This window comes from Palaemon carinicauda, chromosome 16 (assembly GCF_036898095.1).
Source record: "Palaemon carinicauda isolate YSFRI2023 chromosome 16, ASM3689809v2, whole genome shotgun sequence".
Classification (NCBI taxonomy): Eukaryota; Metazoa; Arthropoda; class Malacostraca; order Decapoda; family Palaemonidae; genus Palaemon; species Palaemon carinicauda.
In genome coordinates, this window is record NC_090740.1 from 120,340,336 (window position 1) to 120,352,363 (window position 12,028).

Consider the following 12,028-nt stretch of genomic DNA (forward strand, 5'->3'; position numbering starts at 1 on the left):
TTCAGTTTCCTATCTTAACATTCTAAGGTTAAATTGGCTGGAAAGTAAACAATTTTAAACATTTGTCATTGATAGAGTTCTGTTCAACAGATCTTTCAAGTGGATTTTAAATATTTGACTTTTAAGTATATTCGGATTAGTTAATGTTTTGCGCTAGGGTTTAGTTTGTGTATATTTTTTTTTTCCAAATCTTTGATAAGGAAGACCTCTTACTTGGTAATTAAGGGACAAACTGAGAACTTGAGCAGTTGCTTTTAACGTTAATTCCTAAAAAAAGCTACAAATTATTGCTCCTTACTTACGGGACAAAGTTGAAATACAGAAGTTCATTGATATGAAATGTGTAGATAGAAAAACTCCGAAAGAATGTAGTTAGTTGAACTTGTGAAGACTTAAAAATAAAGAGAACTCCTTGGAGTCAGCATTGCGATGACCCAATGGAGTGTTCTCGGCAGGGAGTAACCAGCCAGTTATCAGCTTCGAAGCAGATTCAAAGACCCGTTTTCTAAGCTGACAGCTGATTGTTGAGATGGGGAAACCCCCTCCCTTCCCTTGTGCTCTTCCAGGTGCATATCCGTTTTCTCTGTCCCTGTTGAAGGACTGTTAGTCCCTTTCTAATGTAAGAGAAAACTGCTATACACAGAAGTTCAATGGGTGTGGTAAGGTTATTCCTGAGACAAACCATCTGCTTACTTTGTCTCTCATTAATGTCTGAGATTTAGTACATTGGCAAATACTTATTCTTACTTGTAATGTTTTGTGGAACAGGACGTAGAAATGTGTAAGGTTTTTCTAGTCTAATTTCTTTATAGCATTGTTGAAGAGTAATTTCCATTGAATTTTCTTTGTACAGTTCCTCTATGAATAACTCATGAGGAATTCTACTGGGTTTAAGCATACTCCTCGACATTCTACTTTCAAGTTTTTCTTGAGATTTTCCGCAGATCGTATTGTTACAGAAAATGTTTTTGTTTCTTGCAAAACCTCATAGAAAACCTAGGATTTTTTTTGTTAAAAGCTTAGTCATTTCGGTAAATATCATTTAGTTTTATTCTTACGTCTTGATTCAAACTCGTAAACTACTGATTCCCAGCCAATTTTGTGTAAATTTGTTGATTTGTGTCTTATTAATGGTTTCAAATTATTTGCCCCTTATTAAGAGTTTCAAATTGAGCCTTATTAACTGTTTCAAATTGAACAGCCTCATTAACCGTATCAAATTATTTATGCCTTATTAACTGTTTCAAATTATTTGCGCCTTATTAAGAGTTTCAAATTGAGCCTTATTAACTGTTTCAAATTGAACAGCCTCATTAACCGTATCAAATTATTTATGCCTTATTAACTGTTTCAAATTATTTGCGCCTTATTAACTGTTTCAAATTATTTGCACCTTATTAATTGTTTCAAATTATTTACGCCTTATTAACCGTTTCAAATTATTTACGCCCTATTAACTGTTTCAAATTATTTACGCCTTATTAACCGTTTCAAATTATTTGCGCCTTATTAACCGTTTCAAATTATTTGCACCTTATTAACTGTTTCTAACTATTTGCGCCTTATTAACCACTTCAAATTATGTGCGCCTTATTAACTTTAAAATTATTTGTGCCTTATTAACGGTTTCAAATTATTTGCTCCCTATTAATGAATTCAAATTCAATTTTTTTTAGATCAGAACTTGTGTAATTCAGTTTGAATTTGATTGCCTGTATCACTTACTGATTTTTTATAGTAGTTTGATATGAACTGTATTTTACAAAATTGTGGGTAAGTATGGATATTTTTCATATCCTCTCAGATGTCTTAAAAGGTAGAGATTAATTGTATTGAGAGATTTATGGGTCAAAAGTTACTCCTTTGGTTAAGATATAGCAATACCCTTTACATATTGGACACATGCTGTTGTTTCAAAAGGTGCCACAGTACCCATTTGAGGTTTAAGTAGTTTTTCGTCTTCGACTTCACACCATTAAGTGTACTTAATATAAAGGAGAAAAATACCACGATGGCCACTTTTGAGAGTCTGAAGGAGAAATGTTCCATGATGGAAGTCTTTGCCATACATAAAAAAAAAAACAAGTATTAACCTTGCATAGACTTGAGAAAGTCATACCATCACCAGATACAGTACCTTGCAAGTCCAAGTCAAGTCTTGGTTCTGTGAGATGTCTGGTCTACACCAAATGGATAAACTGATTTATAAGAACAATTACTTATACTGCCCTTAATTGGATGTATGGAAACTGACCTGATTTTCATGTCATCTTTCCATAGCTTCAAGTGATAGAGAAAATTCTTCATTGATAAGGTTCACCAGGCCAATCCTGGGCCTGTACACACTTCAAAAGAGGATTTGGGGCCAAGGAGACCTCTTCCTGGTATGCTGCTGCCATTTAAAGTAAACTGTGCTCCACAACTCTGCTCCAGGGCTGTGAAGATGTTCTTAATATTCATTCTCCATAGCAAAGGTTTTGAAGTCTTGTTGAATAATGCATTTCTTAAAGGTTTGACTTGGCTTGGTCGTTGCATCTTTTCTTATAGTCGCCAATTCTTCGATGGCTGTTCATCAGCTGTTCATCTAAAATTTGCTTTTGGAGCAGTTTTTCACATTCATGTATATTGATCACATGACCAAGCCATTGTATTTGGAGTTTGGTGAGAAGGGCTTGTATGCTTGTGCATTCCAGTTATTCTAGAATCTCATATGCATAAAATTTTGTTTCCAGGCGAGACACATAATTTTCTGCAAATTAAGTGTGTAATCAATTTGCTTGAGATGGGATCAATACAAATTCCAAGTTTCTGGACTAGGCGAAGAGAGTAGGAATGCATACTGTCTTATACATTTGGATTTTAATGGTCAGTCCAAAGGGTTTGGTGTGGAAAATGCTGATTCTCAGTCTGCCAAATGCCATGTTTATCTTCTCCAGCACATCATCAATCTGCAATTGTACATCATTAGCAATGAAGAATGGCACATTTTGCCTTGGTTTAGTTTGTTGTACTATGACTTCTGTTTGTCTTGTTTTTATCTGTAAACCAACTGATTGTTGTCAAAGATGTGTTCTTTTGACAGTTGGGTGTAGACTGAAAGGGAAATATCCTCAGCATATTGCTGGTCAAGCAATTAGCGTGTAGACTAAAAGGGAAATATCCTCAGCATATTGCAGGTCAACCAATTAGCAGTTAGATTTTTTATGGCTGTGTAACTTTCTGATGTTTTACAGGCTACCATTTATTCCTTATTCTATTTTGGCTTTTTCTTTTTTCCCAGCAATACTGTCATCATTAAGGAGATGAACATATTAAAAATTACCAGTAGCAGAACATCACCCTACTTTACTCCGATTTCCTAAATGAATGATAAGAATTTCAAGCCATTGGTGCAGACATTAGCTGCTTTAATGGGATGAAAAAGACCGAGTATTTTGAGAAATTTCCGAACTTCACATTTTGTCAGTATCTTTTATAGGTGCTACTGGGGCAAAGTGTCAAAGGGCTTGGTAAGGTCAATAAAGATGTGTATCAGCCTGTAGTTTGCTCTCAACATTTCTCTGGTATTTGCTCCTGTAAGAATTATCGAGGGTCTCTCTCTTTCCTAACACCTGTGATTGTTCTTTGGTAGTACAGATTCAGAGATATGTTTGCTTAAGGAAAAGAGCATAAAACGTACTAGTATTTTACCAACTGCAGAAGGAAAAGACTAATGAACGTAGGAATTATGGAGCGTATCTAGGATTTAGGGCACTGATGATCTTGTGACTCTCTAGAATGTATTGTACCTCCTCCTCCTCCTCCTTTGTCTGCATCCTTTCCCACTTTTATGTGGGGTCGATGTTTCTGGCCAGCGTTCTCCATCTACCTCTGTCCCACACCTCCATGCTTGAAAATTTCACATGATAAACGGAGAGGACAACAGGTTTTGCCTTCTTTAATGCTTGTTATTGCATTCAGACCTTAATGTTTTTCTGGTAGCTTGTTGAGGTTCTGCATGAATGGTGGGTTAGGCATAACATCATTAACAAAGTCACTGATAGAGTTACACAGGATTAGGTGTAGCATGGAAGTACTCATCCCAGAAGTTTCAAATCTCTGTCCATTCTTTAAGTTGGTTGTACCGTTAGGTGTTGATGACTGGAATGATTGCATTTTTGTAATGCCCATACATGGATTATAAAAGCATTGCATGTTTTGGTCAGTAAAGGCTTTAATTTATTTAGTCCTCTCTACCCCTATGCAGTTCTATAGCAAATTTATTTGACATGGTGCCTGCAACCGTAGGTCCTCTCACCATTGGGCCAGTAAAGATGAGTGGAGGTATACAAAATGCTACTAATGTACCCTTTTTTCCCATTGTTTAAGTAACTGGTGTACAGTGTTAGTTCTCAACAAACCAGTCTGCATAAGAGCACCTACTGAACCCAATTGTTACCTCTGCAGTTTCTGGTTTCTGGTATTACCGGTAGTTTGTAGATCTTAGTCTATTCAGAGTTAAGGTCTTCCTCAGGAATGTTGGTTAATGAAGAGCAATCATCTACAATATGAGAGTGAAAAGGGAACTTGTCTCGTGCTTTTTCAACACAGCACAGTTCAATCTTTGACACAACCTGCTTGCAAATTTAGAAAAGGTTCTTGCTACTCGATGACCTGTCAAACACTCCACCTCACATGTATTGAATTATTATTACATCATTAGTGTGACAGTCTAGCATGTGCTAGTGCTTGGATCTTAAATGCCATCCTGTGTTTTTGAGCTTGTCCATGAGCTGGGATATTGTGTTTGTAATAAGAAAATTATCATCTCTCTGGGAGAGTAATTTAAGGCAATTAGAATCCATTTTACCAGTGCCTGGCTTCTCCCAACAGAAGCAGTGAAATCTCCACGCAAGACAACCTTCTCCATTATGTTGATGCTTTGTAGTAGTTAGTATTCATATATTTGATGTCCCTGAATTTTTTATTCAGTGTTAGGTGGTGGGAGCAGATTTAGTATTCAGCTCTGTATGTGTAGGCGAGTTTGGTTGTCGGAAATTAATTTATGATAATGGACAATGGTATGCACAATCCTACCCCTGAAACAGGCCATTGATCGAGCATCAGTTTGTAACATCAAGCGAGTTTGAGACACTTTATACTTGTTTTTGTCAAATGTATATTTAGCTCTAGTATGGTCCCATTTGTAAATGATGACAAAATAGCTTAAAATAAGTTTCCTAGTATTTGTAAGACACTAGGGGTTTAAAAGACATTCCTTGCTTAAGATTTTGATTTTCTATTAGGTCTTTGTTGGACAATAGAACCTGTATTTTTAAAACCAATTCAGAAAGTTTTTATTCTGTTTAGTTCTTAGTTTATGCTTCAGTGTCTCAAGCCAAACTTTAATAGTCTTGGATATACAAACTTCTATTAGCTGGTAGTTACGTCTACGCTTCTGGATGTCTTAAGTATTGCAGCTTTGAAGGAAGAAAGTTTTTGTAGTGATACCTATGAATTAATGAATATTTTTCCACTTTTGCTTTCATAAGATCCTAGCCACACTTGTATTCTTAGTCTTTTTTTCCCACACATGCGTTCAGGAAATTTTATGCCCCACCTTCATACAGGATTTTCTTTTTGTCACGTGTTCATAAAGGTTATTGCCAGTTTGGTATTCCTGAATTTCTCAATTATTGCATTCATGAAATATTTTGCCACTATTACATTTATGAAGTTTTTTGCCACTTTAGCATATGCGAAGTGTTTCACCACTAGCATTTGTAAAGTTTCTTCTTGGCAAACTTATATTCATGATGCCTTTTGCCACTTTGGGATTCATGAAGATTTTTGCAACTGTATCATTCCTGAAGTTTCTTGACACTTTTGCATTCATTAATTTTTTCTCCACTTTAGCATTTTTGAAGTTTTTGCTACTTTAGCCTTAGTGAATTTTTTTGCCACTTGTATTCATGAGGCTTTTTGGGACTTCGGCTCTCATGAGTATTTTTCCACTTCAGCATTCATGAGTATTTGGCCACTTTAACATTCATGAAGGCTCTTGCCACTTGTATTCTTGAAGTTTTTCACTGCACTTGTATTCATGAAGCTTGTGGCCACTTCAGCATTCATGAAGTTTTCTGCCACATTTGCATTCATAGAACTTAATGCCACTTTAGTGTTCATAAAGTGTACTTTAAAGCATCTTGCTTCTAACTACAGGAAGCCAGTTTTTTTTTCTTTAACTTTGAAGCCTATACACATTTAAATTTTTGCAGTCAGAATTCTTTTGAAATGCTGGAAGCTTATTCAGGTCCTGGATGGGTGGTAACTTGGGTAGAACATCAATAATATGTACTCATTAACAGAGTTAACAATGGTTCAGTGTAGCAGTGAAATACTTCCCTCTGTGGTTTAGAATCTCAGGGTATTTTTTTTCTTTTCAGATGATTGTGCCATCAGGTGTTGATGGCTTGATTGATTGTTTTTCGTAGGCCCATCAATGTATTTGATGGTATTATAAAAACCTTGCATATTTTGGTCGTAAAAGGCATGCATTTTCTTAGCCCTTTTTACCCGCTAGCATAACTGTAAGCTACGCATTTGACGTTGTGCTTCTGACTCTAGATCCCACCATCTTTAAGATAGTGATGTTGAGTGGAGGTTTGCAAGATATGCGCCCTTTGCTTTCCGATGTTCAAGTAATTAGTGTGTGGTGTCAGAGTTCTCATCAAACCAGTCTGCATGAGAGCACCTGGTTAAGCCAATTGTTGCTTCTGCAGCATCTGATATCAGTTTTTAGTACTTTGTCCACTCTGTCAGGGTCATCCTCAGGAGTGTCGGTTAATGAAGAGACCCTCTCTGCAATTTGAGTGTTTAAAGGATTTCTTGCCTCTTGATTTTCCAGAGCAATATAGTTCTATTTTAGGTGCAGCTTGCTTGCAGATTTTAGGTCTAGTTTTGAATTTGAATAGAGATCTCGTTTGTCAATGACCTGTAAAACACTCCACCCCACCCCACACATGTATTGAGTTACACCTACATTATTAGTGTTGCTCTTACTGGTTATGACGTAGTCTAGCCAGGGCTTGTATCTCAAATACATCCCTGTTTTTTTCAGCTTGTCTTTGAACTGCAGTATTGTGCTTATAATGACATGATCATGTTCAGTTCATTGGACAGTAGTCAGAAGCTGTAGCATTCATATTGCATGTACCTGGTTTTTCCTAACATGAGCAGTGAAAACTTTATGTAAGACAAACTTGACTTATCTTTAATGTTTTGTGATATTTTATATGCAGATGATTTTTAATGATAAATTAGTGATTCAGGAATACAGTATTGTATCAAACTCAAATTGAAGCACATGCCAAAGGATTGAGACACATGGAAGTGAATTACAAAAGCATTAAAAGTAAAGCACAAATTAGTGGTAAAATCTTCCACACAAGGAGCCTCCTGGCTAGTAAAATACAGTGGTAACTTGTTCCCCTAGCATTCGCATGGTAGCAGATCGATCCCAGCCTGGGACTGCGATTTTAAGCTGTGTACTGTGGAGGCTATTGATGGGATTTGGCACCACAGTGGAGGTTTGGGCTTGCCTGGCTGACGTTCTGGTCAACATTTATTCTGATGGAACTGGACCTGAAACCAGACAACCTTAACAGTGCATTTCAGCATACTGTCCCATTGGATTTGATATTCAAATGTTCGGTAGTACTGTATGTGGCAATAACATATGAGGATAGTTTACTTCTTTATCAAGTCCAATTTGCCTCTCATTTGTCAATGATGACAATTATATTAGGCATCTTCAGTTTTCTGCCCAGTACCTGTTATATTCTATCTAGAAAGTGGAGAGCTTGTTTTGATAGAAAGTGGGAAGCTTTTATCAAGTGCAAGGGAAGGTTTTCATCTGGAAAGTAAAGTATATTGCCTAGAAATTGACTTTTCCCCCAAAAAGTATTTTTTCTAGAAAGTGGTGTATTTGTTTTGCCAAGAAAGAAGTCTTTTTGTTTTGCTTTGGAAGTCTTGTCAGTTCAAGTCTTATTTGTGTTGATCATCCAACAGTATGAGGGTTGTATTTTTTTGAAGTCTTAGTTTGAGGAAATTATCTCATAACAGTGACAATAATGTAGGGTTAGTGTTGTCTAGGAACTTTTGGATACAACAGGTAGCTTTACAGTTAAGAGTTAAAATAAGTTACTGTTAATGAATGGTGCTAAGAATCAGAATTGACATAGTTATAAACATGAATTGGTTAAACGCACAATACTTTTCTGCACTACTTGTCAATGCTATTTTTTTTTTTCAAGGTCTTAGAAAGTTTGCATTTATCATTAAATAATTGTTTTACTTCAGGCTTATTAGTAGATTGGTGGTATTTCAAAGGAGGTCTCAAGGTATGTGGAAATTCAGAACTGTAGGCTTTCCAAGACTTCTGTTCCAAATTGTTGCCAGGTGGTCCTAAATCACAGAAGTGATAGTTAGCTATGCCTTAATCAGCAATATGAACAAGCAAAATTCATGATAATGTCCTGTTCTAGAGAAGCAAAAAGTTTTGTATGCATTTTTTCTCTAGTCAACCTCTTTTAGTAAGCAATATTAAATCTCGTGTTTTTTTAGGCTCTTTCTGGTGATATAGTATACACATCCGTATATATTTGTAGGCCTTTTCTGGTGAGCAATCTGAAACTATTATCTTAGTCATGTAAGAATAAAGTGAAAAATATAGGCCTACCCTAACTCAAAAACATGGAAAGGAATATAAAAATTAAATATTGGGCAATTTTCTCTTATTTGGCAATGGGATGCAATTCGTAAGGATCATCCAGTTGACCTCAAGATGGCCCCCATTGCTGATCTGTACTGGGAGTCTAACGTTTCTGACCATTTACTGGACTCAATCACTTAATATGGTGTCGGCCTACAAGACAATTTTGGTACATTGGTCACCTGTCTGGATTTACAGTGTGTGTCTTGGTGTAACTAACTGTATTGTTATAAACTAAAGGATGACTTGTAATTTTAAATAAAATTAATTTTGATCGAAGTTTGGTTTATTTGTGAATTTCCCATTATTTTTTATGAAAAAGACATCTGAAAAGAATATGCATAAATATATTCCATACTTAGCAAGATTTGTAAACGGTCATGTTAAATGATTTATGAAGATAGCACCAATTTAATCCTATAATTGTTTTGAAGTAATTTTAATGGTCTAAGTCTGAATAGACAATCTAATGAAATAATTTAATTAGATAAAAAATATCAATCTCCTGAAAATTTGATTAGCTAAGCACTTAAATACGGAATTTAAAGGAAAGGCAAAATTTTCCCCCGAAAAAAAAATCCCTAAAAAAATAATTGGCTAAGATATTAAATTGATGATTTAATAAAGTAACGTAATTTATCCCTCCAATAAATTTAAGCCTTTAGATTGATAATTTAATAAAGTAACGTAATTTATCCCCCAAGAAATTTTAAGCCTTTAAATTGGTAGTTAAATAAAGTAACGTAATTTATCCCCCAAGAAATTTTAAGCCTTTAAATTGGTAGTTTAATAAAGTAAGGTAATTTATCCCCCAAGAAATTTTAAGCCTTTAAATTGGTGGTTTAATAAAGTAACGTAATTTATCCCCCAAGAAATTTTAAGCCTTTAAATTGATAAATTATACATAACTTTATGTATCCCACAAGAAGTTTTAAACCTTTAAATTTGTATAAATATATAACGTAATTTATCCCTTACCCATAAAGAAAATCTAAGCTAAAACTTTAAATAGGCGATTTAATCAAGTAACGTAATTTATCCCTAATGACATTTAGGCCTATCAGCCTTTGAACACTCAATTCGTCCGTCAAAGAAAAAAAAAAAACTGGTCTTAATACAATCAGTACACAAAAGTGCCAAAAGCTTGCAATTTAAAATTAAAATGTTTAAGATAAAAGCTTAATTTAAAAAAAAAATCTAAAATTAGTGTGAAAATTAACTTTGATAAACCCAATTCTACACAGACAGGATTTCCTGAAAACTTGAAACAAAAATAGTGAAAATTGTAATAAGGTGCTATATATCATATATAAAAAAAATCAGTACTGTATACAATAGGTTCAAGACTATTTTATTTCTGAATTTGAAAAACCCAAGTGTTTATTTCGATATACATTTCACATCAAATTTAAGTAAAATCGCATTTTATATCGGCGATAACTACTAGATTTTCAGCTCTAAAAGTAAAATCAATTTTACAGTAACAGAAAAAGAATAAACTAAAGCTGCTGCTGAAGTTATTATAAGAAATTGAAAATCTTTCGTATTAAAATCCCAAGAAGAATGCGATTAGATTAATTAAAGGTGCAGCGAAATTAAGTAAATATTAAAATCAAAGTAAAATCGGTTAAGTTTTAAGAAAAATGAGACTAGATTTATAAAAGATACAGCGAAAGTTAAATAAATGACTATCGGTTATTAAAGTAAAATCGATAGAATGTTAGAGAATATATTATATTAATCAAAGATGCAGCGAAAGTTATTTGATGAAACTAATTAAAAGTAAAATTGATAAAATTTTAAGAAAATTGCGACTTTTTTAAAATACGCAGCTAAAATTGTTATAAGCTACAATAATCAAACTAAAGTAAACAAATAGATACGATATCTAACAACACTGATGTTAATATATAGTATTTAACAAATTCCAATCTAATCGTTGAAAGTACAGTAAGACAATCAGTAATATAATAATGAGTTGATAGCGGCTTGTCTCTTACAATTTACATAATTTAAATTGGTTAAAATTTTCTCTCTAAGCATAAAACTTGGTGTTTTTCAAATCATAAATAAAATTAGATAATCAGATTCACGATGGTAAGGCTGAGAATTAAAGAATGAAATTAATATTCACTAAATTCACATTCACATTGGTAAGGCTGGGAATTAAAAAAAAAATAAATTAATATTCTATATAAAGTAAAGAGTAATTTCAGTCAGAGAAGCCGAAATAATTTGCTGTCACTTAAATGTAATTCTACGTCTAAAGGGTAAGACTATCGCACGTATATTATTTGATATAATCAGGCTTTTGCCGACAAGTTTTTCATTAAATTGTCAGTGTTGGTGACAAATTTGAAGCCTTTCGAGATTATAATACATATAATCATTGAATGCCTTCAATTTAGTCATATTTATTGACACATTGATGTGAAATTTGACGTTAAAATGCTCGAAGATGTCTCGGAATAGGTTGTGTGGAGTCCTCTAAACTTCAGTCAATTGTTCCTATTGAGGAAATAAAGTAAATATTAATCATATTTAGCTCCGAAAACAGTGATAAGATATCGCCATCGAGAAATATTCACAATTAAATCGTTCTTTAAGGCTTTTGATAATATCGGTCGCTAAGTCAATATAACGCTTAGTAATACAATCCATTCATTTTAGTCAGCGCTAAGTTTCCTGGTTTACTATGAGGTTTAAAGATAGCAACAACCGTTTTCTATAACAAGACAAAAGAACCTGTGAAAATCTCAAGGATAGCTAAAAGTAGGATGTCGATATGTATGTTTGCATCCCGTAGATTTCCTCCTGTGGTATTCAAGGAGGAACTGAACTTTGAAATTTTTTTGGCTATTCCGCTTCGTCACTGGTACGAAATTCTGATTGAAAAACTCTACAGGTTTACACGCCCTGTTTCATGAAATGTTACTTGTCAGTCAAGTTTTTGCCCAAGTACAAAATGGCAGTCATGAGAGAGAACGTAAGCTCTGGCTCTTCTCAGGGGTACCCCTACCTCCCTCATTGGACTTCTGTGAATAGCAGTTTTCTTTTACATTGGAAAGGTACTGACATTCGTCAACAGTTACAGAGAAAACGGGTATGCAACTGGGGGGTTCATGGGAGGAGGGGGTTTCCCCATCTCAACAATCAGTTGTCAGCTTAGAAAATGAGTCTTTGAATCTGCTTCGAAGCTGGTAACTGGCTAGTTACTCCCTGCCGAGAACACTCCATTGGGTCATCGCAATGCTGGCTTCAAGGGGGACAAAAATA